The sequence below is a fragment of the Bos indicus x Bos taurus genome, chromosome 26 (assembly GCF_003369695.1).
Source record: "Bos indicus x Bos taurus breed Angus x Brahman F1 hybrid chromosome 26, Bos_hybrid_MaternalHap_v2.0, whole genome shotgun sequence".
Lineage (NCBI taxonomy): Eukaryota > Metazoa > Chordata > Mammalia > Artiodactyla > Bovidae > Bos > Bos indicus x Bos taurus.
Genome location: NC_040101.1, coordinates 6131515 through 6148114, shown reverse-complemented (window position 1 = coordinate 6148114; position 16600 = coordinate 6131515). Strand labels below are relative to the sequence as shown.

General features: G+C 42.7%; 1 protein-coding gene across 1 annotated transcript in view; it reads right to left on the bottom strand.

The window, feature by feature from the left end:
• Positions 1 to 16600, bottom strand: part of ADAM12 (ADAM metallopeptidase domain 12) — a 395901-nt gene that overhangs the window by 362107 nt on the left and 17194 nt on the right. The gene's annotated exons all lie outside the window — the stretch shown is intronic.

Here is a 16600-nt window from a genome sequence, read left to right as displayed (position 1 = left end):
CCTCCACCTGCCTTGGACCTCACACCCAGGGCTGGACCACGGGCAGCCCTGGAGGGTCACAGGGGGTTTCTGGACCCTTCCTTCCACTCCTGTAACTTGGCCTCCTCCCCTCTACCCGGTTGTGTTAGGATTGCCACTGAAGGAACTCAGAGTTCCAATCTCAGGACACAACACGTATCAGGGTCCCTGAAAGGGTCAGACCCACCAGCGGGCTGTGCGCCAGACGCAAGCAGAGCGTTAGGTCAACGGGAGACAAGTCATCCCTTCTCAGTTTCCTCTGAAGTCTTCCCCTGGGGCCAAAGGCCGTTGGGTACAAGGTGTCTCCCACCTCCCTCACCCCTGCTAACCGCCCTTCTCATAGAGGGAGCGGGTCTCCAGCTCAGGGACATCAACAGGCACAATTGCCTGGAATTTAAAAGCAGTGTTTTGTTTTCCTTTGATTGATTTTTTACATTTATGACAAGTGAAACTAGCCTTCTATTTATAATATGGAAGTACAATTTTCTTCTTGAATAAATAAGTAAAATATGTATATCGACTTAAAGGAAAATTTAGGATACATAAAGAAAAACAGTATGTCAGTAAACAAGAGCACCGGTGATACACAAGAATAAAAAGTCACGGACCTGTGGTTGCCGGGGTGGGGGTGGGGGGAGAGATGGATTGGAAGTTTGTGGTTAGCGGATGCAAGCTATCATTGAGAATGGAAAACAAACAAAATAGAGCACGTATGTGAGTACCTGCTTAGTTGCTTCAGTAATCTCTGACTCTTTGCAGCCCTATGGACTGCAGCCCTCCAGGCTCCTCTGTCCATGGGATTCTCCAGGCAAGAACACTAGAACAGGTCGCCATGCCCTCCTTCAGGGGATCTTCCCCACCCAGGGATCGAACTCGTGTCTCCTGAGCCCTCTGCATTGCAGGTGGATTCTTTACCCTCTGAGCCACCTGGGAAGCCATTTAGCACAGGGAACTATATTCAATATCCTATAATAAATAGTGGCAAAGGATATGAAAAAGTATGTATATATAAATATGTATAAATGAATCACTTAGCTGTACAGCAGAAATTAACACATTATAAATCAGCTAAATTTCAATAAAATAAAATTTTAAAATAAATAGGTATGTAGGATGTAGGTAGACAGATAGGTATAAGTAAATAGATAGTCATGGAGAACTTAACACCAAATTGGGAAACTTAGCAGTGGATGAACCCTTTAGACTATAGCTGGACGGCACGGCTCTGTGTTGAATTACTTAAGGGGCTTGATAAACAATCAGCCCTTCCCCCAAAACAGCAGAGTTGAGATCCTTATTCAGGGAGGGGGTACCAGGTGAGGTGATGCAATGCAGACCATCTGGTGGACTAATAGTCCCAGAGACTCTGCATTTGAACCAATACTACTGGCCACCAGCCTAAATAGAAGCACAGAGGCTGCTTCTGCTGGGGACATGTCCCTGTTTGGTGATTCCCACCATAATCAAAGCAGGCTTCTCTTTACTGCTCCAGAATATCCATCTTTCATCCATGACACACTTGAGCATCTCCTACATACTACATGGGGCTTCCCTGGTGGCTCAGATGGTAAAGAATCTGCCTGCAATGCAGGAGACCTGGGTTTGATCTCTGGGGTGGGAAGATCCCCTGGAGGAGGGCGTGACTACGCACTCCAGTATTCTTGCCTGGAGAATCCCCATGGACAGAGGAGCCTGGTGGGCTACAGTCCACGGGATCACAAAGAGTCAAACACAACTGAGTGACTAAGCATGCATGCACATACAAACCGTATACAGCTCGTGGGTTCAAAGGGACTCACTACACACTGCCCATTCTCAATGGATGCAACACCTTAGAAGAGGCGACGCCTGAGACATGAACTCTGGCACCAAGAAGCTCACGGCATCATGAAGCCATTATTTAACTTGCCAGCCTTTATCAAGTACCTGCCCTGTCTTGGGGTCAAGAGGCATAGGTCACTTGCCCAGTTCTGAAAGATTTCACTATGTAACTAGTGAAGACAATGGTGTCAGACAATGGCAATAGAGCCCCCAAGGTGAATGCCCACCCCAACCTGGGCAAAGGAGCCAGTGGTGGAGGTGAGAGGGCAGCACTGCGGGCAGGAGGCTTCCAAGGGATAGAGGGTAGCGGCAGCAAGGGGGTGCTGCAGGGCAGCAGTCCGGACCGAGAAAGCCACGTGTGTAAAGACAGATGGCGAGAAAACGTAGCAGACACTGGGGTTACACGCGTTTGTCATTTTTTCCATTTGATTTGCAGAGAATCTCAACCTGTTTATTAAAGAGCTGAGTTACATGAGGGGCTCTGGTTACAGAAAAAGCAAATAAGAGATTTATGACTCTTCTAATGCTGCCCACTGTTTGTGAGTAGACAAAGCTAATGCAATCCAGGTCTAGCCTGGCCCTGCTCATGTATGTTTGGGAAGATTTCAGAAGGAAACTTCCAGAGTCCCTATGAAGAAGGGGAAACTGCCTTCTGTAACCAATTGACGGCTCTGGCACAAACAGCAAACCATAGGCTTCCAGTTGCCCTGACTTGTGGAAACCCATTCCCCGGGGATAATACCCCTTCCCAGGTCTACAAGATCATGTCTTAACCCTGGCCAGGGAATCATGTTTATGGCAACCTCCACAGGCCCAAAGGTAACACCTAAGGAAGGCAGCCATTTGAATCAGAGGATAGAGCTTACAGATATTTCTCCAAAGAAAACATACAGGTGGCCAGTAGCACAGGAAAAGATGCTCAACGTGGCTAATTATTGGAAATGCAAACCAAAACTACAACAACGTATCACTTCACAGCAGTCAGAATAGCCATCCTCAAAAAATCTACAATAAACGCTGGAGAGGATGTGGAGAAAAGGGAGCCCTCCTACACTGTTGGTGGGGATGTGGCTCAGTGCAGCCACTGTGCGAAACGGTATGGAGGATCCACAGAAAACGAAAACTAGATTTACCATATGATCCTGCAGTCCCACTCCTAGGCATATATCTGGAAAAACTATAATTCAAAAAGACACATGCACCCCCCATGTTCATAGCAGCACTATTTACAATAGCCAAGACATGAAGGAGATGCCAGTGTCCATCAACAGATGAATGAGGAAGATGTGGTTGGTATATGTGGCAGAATACTACTTAGCCACGAAAAAGGATGGGTAATGCCATTTGTAGCAACACGATGCAACTAGAGACGATCAAACCAAGTGAAGTAAGTCAGAAAGAGAGAGACAAACACCATATGATATCGATCAGATGTAGGATCTAAAATCTGACACAAATGACCCTGACTGTGAAACAGAAACAGAATCCCAGACACAGACAACAGCCTTGTGGTTGCCAAGGGCGGGGCGTGGGGACGACAAAGTGGGGGGCTGGACCCAGCAGGCGTGAGCTTTTATATAGGATGGATAAACAATGAGGCCCTACTGTATAGCACAGGGAACTATATTTAATATTCTAAGATAAAACCATAATGGCAAAGAATATAAAAAAGGATGCACACATATGTATAACTGAATTACTTTGCTATACTGCAGTAACTGATACAACATTCTAAATCAACTATACTTAATTAAATTTCATGACAGAGTTTAAATGACTTTTATACTGATAATGAAACTTTTTTCAAAGGGAAAGATATCTGCATGTTATTTACTTAGCTGACTTTGCCATCGATACTCCCCATGGATGCCTCTACAAAAGGCTGTTCCTCCAGTCCTTTGGCATCTATCTTTGGATAGTCCTTTGACCTTCTCAGTTTTACTGTCCTTATCTGAAAAATGACAGATTTATGTCTTGTAACTCTGGCTTCTTGGAGTTCCGAGGATGCGGTACTGGGGTGCTGGGAGTCACTTTTATTAAAGCAAAAGCCCCAGAAAGTATCCTACAATAATGCTGGTTTATCTATTGTGGTTGGATCCTTGTAAGCCTTGACTTTCACATAACTTCCTCCTCTGTTCTGGGAGGAAGGACAAGCAAGGACTCAGAAGGAACCACACACAGTACCTGGGAGGCAGTAGATGCTTGATGAACTTTTACGAGGGAAGGATGAAAAAGGCTGGCAACCAGAGGACTGGGTGAGTTTCTTCTACTTTCTGAATTCCTATAATGCTTTACTTTCTGTATACCTTACTGGCAATTATACTTGCAAATGACATTTAAATGCGACTAAAAGTTTCATCGTTAATTTCTTGAAGAGCAGGGTGTAAATGGAAAAATCATGTTTAATGTTGAGAACAAAAACAGGCTGGTTATTTGAAATGAAAGCTCTGTGGACATAGTCTCTGGAGAGAAAAAAGTATTCATGAACATCTAACTCTTCCAATGTATCCATTTGCAAAGTGAATCCCTTGGAACCGACCACGGCAGGATTTCAGATAAACACTACCAAGAAGACTTTTTCTTTTTTAAAGGAATACTCGAAAGAGATGATCAATAGAATTCTAAATCTAGACTCACTTTTTTCTGGAGTGATGGCAAAATAAGGAAATGGAGGGTTTTCACATATTTATGTTAAAATTTGCATCAGGCTTGGGATTTAGTAGTTCACAGAAAATCTGTCCTGCAAGAGATTTATGCCAACCTTCAAAACAGCAATTCTCCACAGAAAAAGAAAACAAAATGTAAAGGTAGAAAAATGTCTAAAGTTCAGTCTAAAGAATGGTGGTGATGGTGGTTCAGTCACTCAACTGTCCGACTCTTGGGACCCCATGGACTGCAGCCTGCACGTCTCCTCTGTCCATGGATTTCCTAGCCAAGGATACTGGAGTGGGCTGCCATTTCCATCTCCAGGGAATCTTCCCAGGCCAGGGATGGAACCCCGGTCTCCTGCACTGGAGGCAGATTCTTTACTGACTGAGCCACCAGGGAAACCCATCTAAAGAATGCTACACATCGAAATACATTAGAAAAGAACCGAAAATTTACTACCAGGAAAAGGTACAATTTTAAATGCTTTTATGACCAAGAGATAAGAATGTAAATGAACTAAGCATTAAACTATGAAAAAAAAATGAAAATTAAGAGGAAGCAGTTAAAAATAAAAGCAGATATTATTAAAGCCATAAATAAAAGCAACAGATTTGATTAATAAATCCAAGACATAATTCTTCTGATAGACCAAATATCTATCCAAAACTCCAAGTCCAAACAAAGAGAAAGATAAAATGTGAATGGGTGTAATTATAGGTGTGTGTGCGTGTGGGCTAAGTCACTTCAGTCGTGTCCCTCTCTTTGTGACCCTATGGACTGTAGCTGGCCAGGCTCCTCTGTCCATGGGATTCAAGCAGGAATCCTGAAATGGGTCACCATGCCCTCCTCCAGGATAATTATAAGTACAAAATTTAAATTACAATCAAGTATTGCACACTATTTATACTGATAAACTTAAAAACATGGATAAAATAAAGATTTTCTAAGAAAAGTTAAGTTAAAAAAATGACTCAGTAAGAAATGGCAACACCAACAACTGTGTAAAATGTTAAAGAATCTTTAAGAGATGTATGTTTCCATACAGATACTGGACTCAGGGGGAGTTTTAAAGCCCCAAAGACAGACTATTCTGATACTATCTTTACACCTTCCCAAGAAACACGTGTGCATACATAGACAGGACAGAGAAGACTTCAGGATTAGGGCTGGTTCCTAGGATGGCCCATTTACTTCACTAATCCTCTGTCTGTGCCCCAGGGACCTCGCAGCTTTGGGGCTGGGATATGACTTTGCCCACCTCCCTATCCCTTGATCCTGAGTTTGACTACTTGACACAAAAGAAATGTCGGCGGGTGGGACCCCAGCAGAGGCCTGAAATGAGCGTTCACATTAAGCCTCATTCCATCTTGTTCCTCCACCTTCCAGTGAGAAGGAATCTGGGTTTGCCTGCTGGAGGGAAGGGACTGACATGTGGAGTGAAGCCTGATCACCCTGTGGACAGAGGACCCACAAACACATCAGAGAGCCTTGAAGAGACCAGAACTGCTCAATGTCTACTCCTGACCTGCAGATTCATGAGCCAAAGAAATCTTTTATTGTTTGAAGCCACTGACTTTGGGGCAGTTTATTAAGCAGTAAGTGTCACTATACAACTGATATAAAACCACTTTGCCTACTTAATAGAGATGTGAAAAATCTTAATTAGAACATTAGGAAATCAAATTCAGCAGCATGTTAAAAATATGACACACCTTGACAGAGTTGGTTATGTCCCCCAAATGTAAGGATATTGGAAAATCCATTAACAAATAATTATAGCAATAAGTCAATGAGTATCTATATCAATAGATCAAAGGGTTAAAAGGAGGGATGGAGGAAGATGTGGTGCCTCATTAAGTCTAAAAAGCAGTTAATAAATGCAATATCCAATGCTGATTTTAAAAAAAAATCCCTACTTGAAAACCAGAAATAGAGTTTTCCTTAAAATAATGAGCTTGTATCTTAAATCTACAGTCAATATCATAATGGTAAAACATGAGGGGACTTCACATTAAAGACTAAAACATAAGAGGTATTCCTGCTATTTGCACAAGTTTTTAAAACTCTATTTTTTTGAGATTGCAATAAAGCAATAAAAAAGGATTCAGAGAAATAAATGTTAGAAAAGAGAAACCATTTATAGATGATATGATGGGTTACCAAAGAAATATGAGAAAATCAATTGAACATCTACTAAAACCAGCCACTTTAATAAACACATTAATCTCCAAATATATATATATATATATATATATATATATATATATATATATATCTCAATACAAGACAATGTCATTACTAAAATAAAACTGAAAAGTAGATCCCATTTACAGTGAAAAGAGAAGAAAAAAACTAAGGAGAACATCTAAAAATGCTAAGAATTGGATGATAATGCTGCTCATCCAAAATGTTGGCTCACAACAGAGCAGGGCCATAATATGTAAAAAGCTCTTAATAAGTCAGTAAGAGAAGACAAATAGCTCAAGAACAAAGTGGCCAAAGGATATGAACTGACAATTCCAGAAAAATCACAATTAGTTGATAAATATATGGGGGGAAAATTCAACTGCATTATTAAGTATTTAAACACAATTTCCTGCCCCAAGCGTCTCCACTGACCCATCCTTGTTTCCGTGTCATGAACTTCTATTATATAAGCACGCCTCACCTTCCCTCCCAGCTTCTCCAGAGAAGGAAAAGTGAATATATTTATGATGGAAGAGACTGGGAAGAAAAACTGGGTTTCATGGCTCCATTTATGGGCTCTCCCTCCATTCTTGAATCTGTCTACAGCACATTCATCCTGGTCCACACTCTGCCATATGTTAAGGGGAGCAAGGCTGTAAGGGAAGATCTGACCCTGGCCAGCGGGGCAGATGACTCTCAGATCTGGAAGTGGCAGCAGCTCCACTCGGCCACAGACCAAAACCAAGTCCTCCTATCAGCAATAACGGACAGTTTGATCTTTAACGTTCAGCTTCATGAATAATCAGTGAGCTCTGAATCTAAGAGAGGAAGAGTGGCATTGCTTATTAGACTCCTAGCTGCTTTGTGTTGCTTTGAAGTCACTCTTTGTGACTCAACAGACTGCAGCACACCAGGCTTTCCCGTCCTTCGCCATCTCCTGGAGCTTGCTCAAACTCACGTCCGTTGAGTCGATGATGCCATCCAGTCGTCTCATCCTCTGTCTTCCCCTTCTCCTCCTGCCTTCCATCTTTCCCAGCATCAGGGTCTTTTTCAATGAGTCGGCTCTTTGCATCAGGTGGCCAAAGTATTGGAGCTTCAGCTCCCAACAATAAACTTAAAATGTGAATTAAACTATTTTAACTTAGAGAATTGGCAAAGAAAATGTGATGATAACTGACAACCATAATCCACTAGCTGGTGATGAAGAGGCTTCAGAAAGGAAGGTCATAAAGGAGGATCGCCTTCTGGAAGGCAAAGTAACACCCAACACACATTTTAGAAGGTGCCGACTCCTCTCTGTTTATCTGCAACTGTAAGGCAGGCCCTCTTGTTCACATTTATTGTGATTTCTTTCTGGATTCTAACATTTATATGGAAAATAAGTGAGGCAGATAGAAAAATGCTAAAATAATTGTATAAGGGGTTTCGATCTGCCAGATATTAACAATATCAAGCAGCATACTTAAGTGTGCAGCACTGGTATATGATAGACAAATCAATAGAAATAAATGAAAGTGAGGAAACCGAAAACTTAGTGTATGATCGAGTAGCACTTCAAATCAATTGAAGTAAAATAGTGGTCACTAATGGGCAGCCATCTGAACAGAAAATGGATTCCCAGTCTCAGTCTTTATACCAAAATAAATGCTAGGTGGGTCAGTGATTTAGTGTAAGAAAAGCAAAACTGTAAAACTACTGAATGAAATGTTGGAACCACAGTAACTTCATGCAGCCTTTCTGGGTTTCACAGCAGGATAACTAACGGTAGCAACCCCATGAGACAAGATCTAATGTTGTCCAGTAGGAAGATAGGCTAAAGATACGCATTCTAATGGGGCTTCCCAGGTGGCTCAGCAGTAAAGAAATGCCTGCCAGTGCAGGAGACTCAGCAGAGGCAGGTTTGATCCCTGGGTCAGAAAGACATGCTAGAGAAGGAAATAGCAACCCACTGCAGTGGGAAATCCCACGGACATAGGAGCCTGGCGGGTTACAGCCCACGGGGTCACAAAGAGCCAGACACTATTGAGCACACAAACACGCACATTCTAATCCCTACAGCGGCCGCTAAAAAGTGACCATAATCAAATTAGGAAATAAAGCAAAAAAAATTGAATACTAAAACGACTCCATCAAAAAGAAAACAGGAAAAGAAGCAAAAGAAAAACAGACTGGGCAAATATGAAAGAGCAAGATAATGAACTTAACTCCCCATATGAATAATTAGATTAAATGTAATTGAATTAACTTCCATTTTAAAGAAAGAGACTCTCAAATGGATTAAAATGCAAGGCCAACTATTTACTATCTATAGGAAATGCACTCGGAGCATAAATACAAAGGTTGAAAGTAAAAAAATAAATAAAAACAGAAAAAGACACTTTTTGCATACGAATGCCTGCACAAAGAATAAGAAAGCCGAGGTGGCTATATTAATATGAGTCAAAGCAGACTGAAAGAGAGGAATTAGCACCTGCGATCAAGAGGGAATTTCATAGTTATAAACAAGGTCAATTCAAGAAACAGATGTGACAATCCTAGATACGAGTAAACCTTGTAAGAGTTTCAAAATACATGAAGAAAACCAACAGAATTGAGAGGAGAATTAGATCAATTGCCAACTCTAGTTAAAGGTTATACTCTTTCCTTGTAATTAATAGAAATGGTAAACAAAAAAATCAGTAAGTTTACAGAAGATCTGACAATTCCACCCACCAATTTTGCTATTTATAGAACACTATCCCAACCAACAGGCTTCCCTATTAGCTCAGCTAGTAAAGAATCTGCCTGCAATGCAGGAAACCCCTGTTCGATTCCTGGGTCGGGAAGATCCCCTGAAGGAGGGCATGTCAATCCACCCCAGTATTCTTGCCTGGAGAATCCCATGGACAGAGGAGCCTGGTGGGCTACAGTCCGTGGGGTAACAAAAAGTCGGACATAACTGAGCAATTAAGCACAGTATAGCACCTCAACAACAGCTCAGAACACATGTTCTTTTCAACTGAAAAGTGAAAGTGAAGTCGCCCGGTCGTGTCTGACGTTTCAACTGCTCACGTAGTCATCAATATAGACTACAGAATATAAAACAAGTCTCAAGTGTAAAGCTCAAAAGCATACAGACAACATTGTCTGATTACAAGAAAGGGAAATTGAAAAATAAAATTAGAAAGGTATCTTTTAAAATTCTCAAATATGTGGACATTAAATAATGCATTTCTAAATAAGCTATGGGTCACATAATTAAGTTGCAAGAGAAACTTATAAATATATTGAGTTGAATGAAAATACAACCTATAAAAATTATGACATGCAACTAAAGATCTGAAGCTAAGTGACTAGAGATGTGTTTACAGGATGTTTATATTTTCAAATACTTATATAGGAAAAGGAAGAAAGGCTTTATGTCAATAGTCTAAGGCCCCACCATAGAGAAGCAAATCAGAGACAAAGTAGAAGAAATGAAGTGCCAAAGCATAGAAATAACTGAACTAGAAAACAAACAGAATATCTTTGAAACCAGAAGTGAGTTGTCCAAAAACATTGATAAAATTGTTACATTCCTAGCAAGATGAAAGAAAAAGTGAGAGAAACCACGATTCACCAGTTTCATGAATTAAAGAGAAGACATCATTACAGGTGCATGCCTATGTGCTCAGTCGTTCTGACTCTTTGCGACTCCACGGACTGTAGCCCACCAGGCTCCTCTGTACATGGGATTTCCCAGGCAAGAGTACTGGAGTGGGTTGCCATTTCCTCCTCCAGGTAATATTCCTGACCCAGGGATCAAACTCACGTCTCCTAGGTCTCCTGCATTGGCAGGCAGGCTCTTTACCACTGCACCGCCTGGGAAGCCCTCCAACACGGGCATTAAAGTATTAACACATATATAATGTGAAGCCAATACATCTGTTAGCTCGGATGACACAGATAAGCTTTTTGAAAGACACAAATTATGAAAACTGGCACAGAATGAGAAACGTCTATATGGCCTTATATCTGTTAAAGAAACTGAACTCATGATGAATTCCCAACACACACAGACACACACACACACACACCCCGACATGCACACAGCCTTACCCCTCTGTCTGGGCCCAGAGAGCTACACTGATGAATTCTATCAGGCATTTAAGAGAGAAATAACACATTTTTCACTTTCCACTTTCATGCATTGGAGAAGGAAATGGCAACCCACTCCAGTGTTCTTGCTTGGAGAATCCTAGGGATGGGGGAGCCTGGTGGGCTTCTGTCTATGGGGTCGCACAGAGTTGGACACGACTGATGCGACTTAGCAGCAGCAATAACATGTTGATGCTAACTCTTTCACAAAATACAGGAGGAAGGAAAACCTCCTAACTCTTTTTATGAGGCCAAGATAACCCTGATATCAAAACCAGAGAAGAATAAGAAAAATATTGCAAACCAATATCTCTTATTAACATAGACACAAATCTTTAACAAAATATTGGGAAATTAAACTCAGCCTGCTCTTACATGCTCGCTCTCTCTTTCCGCAAACACACACACACACACACACACGTACACGCACACGCACACGCACACAGGAAAAGAATGGGCCAGTTCATCTGTAGACCTAAATAGTCCATATTCCCAGGACTATACCTAAATAGGCCACCCGGTTCTTATTCATAAAAACTTTTCAGCAACATAAATTCCACTTTTCCTTTGATAACCTACCTCAATAGTTCATGAGCTGGGCTTAGTCTGTATCCTATTTATGGGAAGGACTGATGGTAACCACCAAGATGAAGTGTATTATAAAAATAAATAGGGCACAACCTTAAGAAATGTACTGAAGAAAATTACTGTGAGTTTATCAACAATAAACTCTGATGTTCTCAGACATTTGTATATAAAAATGTTTTTCCCAAACCACTGAAATCAGCCAATGCAGACATAAATAAAAGGATAACTAAGACCGATGTAAGGAAACAATATAAAACAAATTTGTGATTTGCAACTTAGCCTGATGGGAGGTTTTATGGCTAGTTTTTTTGTTGCTTTTGTAAATGCTGAAATCGAGTCTGTTTTAGAAAGAGTCATTTAATCCTCCAATTGAATTTTGACTTATTTGGGTCAAAACCATTTTAAAAGTTGAAAATGGAGGGAAGAGGGATTAAAAAAGGAAAAAAAAAGGTGGGGGGGAATATACAGCTTTTATCTTCTAGGTCAGTAGACAGTATTAGGGAAAATCCAAACCCAAGTCAGCACATACAGTTATCCTTCCTTCCATCTGGCTGCTTCTCAGTGATATCCCAGGAATAAGCTAAAACTGGTGGAGACCTCCTCAGCTCTAATTAAACAATCAGCTCCTGTTTTCTAGCCAATACAAATAACATTCAAAGAAGAGTTTCACGGTATATCCTGGAGCTGATTTTTTTGGATCATTCATTAGATACTAACTACCTTTCTGTACCAAACATTAAAACCCCTGGTCTTTTTATTTAAAAGAGATTTTTCCAAATGGCTCATTCATTACAGGAAAGTTTGTACAAAGGCAAATATTTCAGTAGAGAACTGAGGTTTAGTGAACCACATTTGCTGAAAAGAAAAAGAAGCACATGAAGTGATGCTCTTCACTCATTGTGCCAATATTTATTGACCAGCTGGGATGTACTGAGTGATGGGGACAGCAGAGAGGAAGATGGATATGGTCTCTGTCACCACGGAGCTTAAATTTTAACCAGAAAGATAAATGGATTCTTTGACAGAGAAACAGCACTTTGAGCATGCTTAATAAGAGGACCCCTCCTCCCCTGGAGTGAGGCAGCAAGGACCAAGAACTTGGTGCCCCTGAAGCAGTGACAATTAAGCTGAGTAGGAGATAGAGCAAATGCTAGAGCTCAACATTCAAAAAACTAAGATCATGGCATCTAGTTCCATCACTTCATGGCAAACAGAAGGGGGAAAATTGGAAGATTTTATTTTATCCAGTGACAAATTTCATTTTCTTGGGCTCCAATATCACTGTAGATGGTGACTGCAGTCATGAAATTAAACGACCCTTGCTCCTTGGAAGAAAAGCTATGACAAATCTAGACAGTGTATTAAAAAGCACAGACATCACTTTGCTGACAAAGCTCCATCAAGTCAAAGCTATAGTTTTCCAGTAGTCATGTACGGATGTGAGAGCTGGACTATCAAGAAAGCTGAGTGCAGAAGAACTGATGCTTTTAAACTGTGGTGCTGGAGAAGACTCTTGAGAGTCCCTTGGACTGCAAGGAGATCCAACCAGTCCATCCTAAAGGAGACCAGTCCTGGGTATTCATTGGAAGGACTGATGCTGAAGCTCCAATACTTTGGCCACCTGATGTGAAGAGCCGACTCATTTGAAAAAAACTCTGATGCTGGGGAAGATGGAGGACAGAAGGAGAAGGGGGTGACAGAGGATAAAATGGTTTTTGGATGGCATCACCGACTCAATGGACAAGAGTTTGAGCAAACTCCAGGAGATAGTGAAGGACAGGGAAGCCTGGCATGCTGTAGTCCATGCAGTTGCAAAGAGTTGGACACAACTTAATGACCAAGCAACAACAAGTGAGGGTAAGAACTGTCAGGCAGAGACAAAGAATCACTGCAGCACTAAAGGGCACACAACAGTTCAACAATTAATGATCAAAAAGGCAGAGACACACAGCCACCTTACTGAGAGGATGCCGCTACCAATTCCGGCACTTGTACATAGTAAGTGCGCAAGCTCTGCAAACAGAAGCTTCCCCTGTCAGAGTCATACCTGATATTAACAACACTCATAATCCACATAACTCATTGTGGTGGACAGACTGCTCAGATGGTTCTGAATGAGCTTCTGAGATTCAGACCTGTGTATTGTCTCCTCCCTGAGAGAGAGGCTGGTTGGGTGGCTGGCTTCTTCTCAGTGGAATACGGCAATGACGTCCATGATGAGGTTACAAAGACATAACTTCTTTTCTTTCTGGCTGACATGCTCTATTGCCTTCTCCACTTGCTTGCTCTGATGAAACTATGGTGTTGGAGGGGCAAATTGTTAGGGGCATGAGAAAGGCCTCCAGCCAATGGTCAGCTAGGAGCCGAGACCCCGGTCAACAGCCCTCCAGGAACTGAATTCTGCCAATAGGCATGCGAGCTTGGGAGCAGATGCTTTCCAATGCAAGCATCAGATGAGCCCGGACCTGGCTGACCCTGGACGGCAGACTGGAGAGAAGCTGAAGCAATGCTAAGCTGTGCCCACATTCCTGACCCACAAAATGGTGAAATCCTAATCGCCTGCTATCTGAAACCACAAAGTGGCATGATTTGTTGCACAGCAATTCATAATGAACACACTCAAGTATGTGCATTTAGAATTTTCAGATTTTCCAGAGCCATCCCAGAGAAAAGTAATGAGGGTGAGTCTCCTGTTTCATTTGTGAGAAAGAACAGAGGACAGATGTTTAATCATCAAACAGTAAGCTTCCCCTGCAGAGAAAATGTACTTTAGCCAAGTCCACACGCTGCTTTAATGAAGAAACAAAGGGTCAAATTGGTCTGAAAATTGGTCACTAGTCCTGCCTTTCCTATGACTCCCTGGAAGTCAGGACTCACCCCCAGAAAAGTTCCCAGGTTCTACAAAGTCTCAAACATTGCTCCACTTGGTGCCCTCCCAGAAGGATGAGCTGTTCTGGCCTCAAACCCTGATGTCCCCAGATCAACACAAGATGGGACAGCTGCAAAGGGCTGTGAATCTGGAAGGGCACTTGGAAATTCTGGTTCTTTCCAAGTAGCCCAGGGGCTTATCATGTGGACTCCAAAACCAGACATCCAGCTTGCTCTTGGCTCACCTTCTCATGAGAAGCAAGGGCTAAAGCAAGTCCCAAGTTCTCCGTGCCTTGTCCCCACTTCTGTAAGATGGACATAAAGATGGTGCACACCTCACGGCTGGAGTGAGTCTTTAAAGAGAATTGTTGGAAAAGGCTTAGCCCAGCGCCTGCGGAAGGCAGGTGAGTCAGTGCTATGGCTGCTACTGGCGTCTGTGGCATTTCTGTCGCCCTGTTTCACAGGCACTCAGGTACGAAACCCCAGTTGTGCCACTTGCTAGTGGTGTGTCTTCGTGCAAGTTAATTTCTTTTTTTTTAAGTATTTATTTTTTATTTTACTTTCGGCTGCACTGGGTCTTCCTTGCTTTGTGCAGGCATTCTCCAGCTGTGGCAGGCAGGGGCTACTCTCCAGCTGTGATGCACGGCTTCTCATCGCAGTAGCTTCCTTGTTGTGGAGCAGACAGGCTCTAGGCGTGGGGCTTCAGAAGTTGCAGCTCATGGGCTTAGCTGCCTCGCCACATGTGGGATCTTCCTGGACCAGATTCCCGTGTCCCCTACACTGGCAGGCACATTCTTAGCCACTGGATCACCAGTGAAATCCCAAAGTTAACATCTTGAGCTCAGCTTCCCTCTCTGGAAAAGAGAGTGATTATACACCTACCTCCCAGGTGAAAGGGTAGGAGGGACTGAGAATGCAGGGAAAGCTCTTGAACAGTGCCAGCATACAGAAACCACAAAAGCAAAACTGCCTTGGTGGAATTCCTTGATTCTGTCCTCAAAGAATGAGCAATTACCGTCGGGAAGTAGGACTGTCATTCGGGCACAAAGGTGAAACTGTAACCAGGAACCCATGGGTAGCGTCTGATAACGTGCTGGACTAAGACTGAGAGGATATTCTTGAAAACTGATTTGCTTCTCCACAACTCAGGGGAGATGACAGGCAGAACCAACGTCTAAGAAAGAATCAGGAGATACACAGTCTTGGCAGTGGGAGGAAGATATCTTTCCAGTGACAGCACTTTTTCTATAAATTGGGGGAAATGACACCATTTAGTCTCAGTGGAACATTTCTGTCAGATTCTGGAATATTCTACATTTGCTGATTGGAACCACAAGGAGGCGGAGCCTCTCATGGGCTGCACCGCTGAAATCACGCACTCTTAAGTGGTAATTCACGTAAAAGTTAAGAGCTTCCCTCTATGCTTCCCCCGTAAAATGTGAAAGGTCCATCCCTATTCCCACAACAGTTCTTATTAACACCCACCCAGCACTGGGAAGAGCATGTTCAATTGTATCTTCCTTGTGATTCTCCTCATAGTCGTCCCCCCAAACCCCTTTCACTAGAAGGTGGGGGCCGGGAAGATGCCCCTGGCTTGGCTCCCCTTCTCCTGTTCTGATGCTGTGCCCACAACATGCTCCTTACAATGGAGAAGAAGGAACTAACCACACGCTCTGTTTGCTGTGACTAAATAATATTTGTAAGAGCTGACATTATTAGGGCAATCTCAAAATGCTCCTTCTTAACCAAGAGAGGCCCTAACCCAAGATCATTAAAGGCAAAGAACGACACATGTGATTTTAAGTGGGAGAAAAAGGCCCAGAAACGTCTGCCAAACCTCTCCTGACCTTTGGGACCAACTTGCAAACCCATCTACCAAAAGCAGGAAGGGAGGATGGTTCACGGATGTTGAGAAATGTGTGCCTCCCAAGACAGGAGGGCGAACCCTCATCACTGAAGGAATGGGGGACCATACACCCCACAATCTGAAGGGCAGAGTTTAAATTACAAACTGCTTTTCCCAACATTCCCCTCATTCAACGGTCTCTGCAACCCAGCGAGGTAGGACTATCTCATTCTTCTTTGACAAATAAGGAACCTGAGATTCAGAAAGACTTAGTAAGCTCCTCAAGGTCATGGGAGTGACCCTGTGTGGTCACCTGGCCAGCTGTCACCCGGCCAAGCCAGGATCCAGAGCCAGGCCTCCTCAGTCCGGAACTCTGGCCAGCTCTCAGTGTCATTAATGCAGCATGAGAATGCACTAAATCCACATGGGAGAGATGTCAGGGGAGAGAAGTCAAAGGAACGTCATTATTTGCTGTCACTTATGCCCACAAGAAAAGCAGAAGCTGCT